Source organism: Salvia splendens, chromosome 8, assembly GCF_004379255.2.
Source record: "Salvia splendens isolate huo1 chromosome 8, SspV2, whole genome shotgun sequence".
In the NCBI taxonomy this organism is placed as follows: Eukaryota; Viridiplantae; Streptophyta; class Magnoliopsida; order Lamiales; family Lamiaceae; genus Salvia; species Salvia splendens.
The window spans coordinates 27,959,710-27,962,749 of record NC_056039.1 but is presented as its reverse complement, the minus strand read 5'-3'; the positions used below and the strand labels follow the sequence as shown (position 1 = coordinate 27,962,749).

Genomic DNA, 3,040 nt, shown 5'->3' with positions numbered 1-3,040 from the left:
CATTTCGATCATTTAACTATTTATGCTTTTTGAGTGTGTCAGCTCATTAATATGTGCGTTGATTGTTTTCTCTCTCTCTTGCCTCTCACCTTCTCTTTCTCTCATCTATCTATCTATCTCTCAAGGCGCTGATGCTGTGGAGTTTGAGAGAGGAAGCGAGGAACTACATTGAGGCCGGGGCGGCATCTCTCGAGAGATACAAACTGGCGTTCGAGATCAGGCAGAAAGTGTAACACCCCGACTTTTTCTACCTTTTTTATGTTCTTGAAATGACCGTGAATCAAACTAATCTAATTAAATCTTTTCCTAGTTGACTTGGTCACCAAATATTCCTTAGTTCAAATTTTAAATAAAGATTCCGCAGAGATTTTCCTACTCCGTAATCTGCAAATAAAATACCAAACAAATTCAAATTAAACCAAAATCAAGTAAAATAAAAAAAAAGGGTAGAGGAATTCGAATCCCACTCCCATTCCCACGTTGAAACTGCCCCTCCCCACTCCCTAAATCTCTCCCATATCTATCAACGTCCCCTTCCTCTATAATACTCTCTTCACAAATCAGATTTCACCCATTTAAGTTTCTCTGCAACAAGAAAATTGTGGATGAAGACGAGGAGTATAATCCAACTCAAGAAGATGAGGAAATCGACTGTTCAGAAGATAAAAGTAAGATTGAGGGAGAAAGTGATGTATGTGACGTGAAATTGGGGGAGAACAGAGAGGAAGAAAGGAGCTGCGTTCTGCGACGGAGGAAGGGCGAATCAGCGGGCAGCGACGGACAGCAGCCGCTGCGATCTGACTGAGGGAAAAGTAAGGAGCGCGGGTTGCCGGCAATGAAGACCGAGCAGCGACGACGCTATCGGCATACAGTAACAACAGGGATGTGAGGAAGGCAGCGAAGGAGATAGAAGCGGCGACGACGCTGCAATTTGGAGCGTGGGGCAGCGGCGACGGAGAGACCAGACCGGAATTGAGAGCGGGGAGGCAACGGCTGTTCGGGGGCGGTGACTTCGCCGAAGAAGGACGACGGACAGCACGGGGTTGTACAGCAGCAGCGGCTGACCCGGCGACTACGCCGACAGCACCATGGCGGCAGCGTCATATCTTCTCGGCGAGCAGTGGCCTGTGGCGTGGAGTGAATCGGGAAGGCTGGACGGAGGAAGGGTGAATTAGCGAGCAGCAGCAGCAGCTCCTGCTGCGTCGCGGCGTTGGCGGCAGTGGGGCTGTGTTTTTGCCGGCGACAACCAGCGAAAGAGAGAAAGAAGCAAATTAAGGATTCTATTTCGTACATCAATTGCAATTTGGGGAAGAGGTGTGAAAGTGGAAGAATGGAGTATATGTGTGTATTTGTGAGTGGGAACTTTTCCAATTTTTTTGGTTACTCATTTCTTCCTTTTTTTAATTTTTGGGCCTAATGCATTAATTAAAATATTTGGGTACTATTTTGATAAGGAGTTGGAATTGATTTGTGTTGAAACAAATTAATTGAATGGAAGATTGGGCCGAGCACTTTAAATCAATGGGGACTTCACGCATGCTTTTCGAGGATGGAATGAAACACAAGTTAAAGCTTTTAAGCAAACGAGGTGGGCTTTCGAACTAAAGTATTTTCAAGAGCTTTCGATTTAATATATTGGTTTGAGCAGCATTTTATGTGACGAAATGCCTGTGATTGCGATTATTACATGATTATGTGATTTATGTGCTTAAAGTGAAAGTGATTGTCTTGTGTTGCGCTGTATAGCTTTTTGAGTGGTTGTGAATTGCTCGACTTGTTGATGTGATGTGAGATGATGCTCGACCTATGTAGAAAAATGAATTATGCCTCAAATACGTTTTTGAGGAAAATAAAGTTTGCAAAGGGAATATCATGCCATGTTTTTGTTTTGAGAAATGCATATCTGTTTGTTTAGCAAGGGAGTTGTCCCTACTAGACCTATTGAAATCGAATTCGAGTCTGACTAGGGAGTGAGTCCCTACTCAGGCTAGTGTACACCAATGGGGATCGTGAGCCGTCTTTTGGGTCGGCCGGTCTAGTGATCGAGTTTGCGGCCACATTCTCGTTTCACATTATGTTGTTGATGTTGATGAGATTGATGTTGATGTTGTTGTTGAGGTTGAGGTTGTTGAGATGATGATTATTTAGTGGGGAGTGAGTCCCTACTATGAGTTTAATCGAATTCGGGTCCTAGCAAGGGTGCGTCCCTACTCGGACTAGTGTACACGATGAGGATCGTGAGTCATCGAACGGGTTGGCCGGTTTTCGTGCTTGTGGAAAGTGGCCCCTTACACGGCACCCTAAAGAACAGATATGACATTTTCTTAATTAATTCAAGGAGAAATGGTTGTGGTTTGAAATGATGAGGAAAAGTGATTTGAGGATGTGTCGAAAGTTGTGTTTGAGATATTTTTAGTGACTCGGGCCATTTCAAGTTAAAACCCCGAGGTCACTCAATGGTGGCATGATATAACTGCTTTTTATAAAATTGTTTTGGCATTTGTTCACTGAGTACATCAAGTACTCAGCCCTGCATGTATTTTCCCTATGTGCAGGTTGAGCGGTGACGAGCGCGGTGGGTGTTGAGCATAAAAGTGGAGAATGTCTATCAAATGCTCGGAATATGTTGTGTCTTCATACATAGCATTATTCTACTCTCGAGATGCTTCCGCTGAATATTGTTTCTTTTGCCAAGTATTGTTAAGATAATATTTGTTTCGAGTTGTTGATTGTTGAGATATTCTGATTTTTTATTCGAGCTATTCTAATTTGTTTCGAGCTATGGTCAAGTTGTGTTGTTTTCCCCTTTCTTCCCCGCTTCTTTAATCCTCCCCTAGTCGCGATCAACCGTGTTTTCTATCCTTAGAAAATGCGGGCGTGACAAAGTGGTATCAGAGCAATTTTTCTTTCCGCTCTGGACCCGAGAGTCTTTTTCAGTCTTAGTCTAGACTTGTTTCGCTAGACTAAAATAATAATGGTAATAATAATGATGATAATGATAATTATGCATTGAAGGCTCAACATCCCGACTCGTCACACT

At 43.3% G+C, this 3,040-nt stretch overlaps 1 long non-coding RNA gene across 1 annotated transcript; it reads left to right on the top strand.

Annotated features, from left to right (window-relative positions):
* Window positions 1-444: 444 nt before the first annotated feature.
* Window positions 445-2,617, top strand: LOC121743976. The gene is made up of 3 exons (XR_006038354.1): window positions 445-1,351; window positions 1,455-1,588; window positions 2,556-2,617. It is a non-coding gene; the product is annotated as an uncharacterized LOC121743976 (long non-coding RNA).
* Window positions 2,618-3,040: the final 423 nt, after the last annotated feature.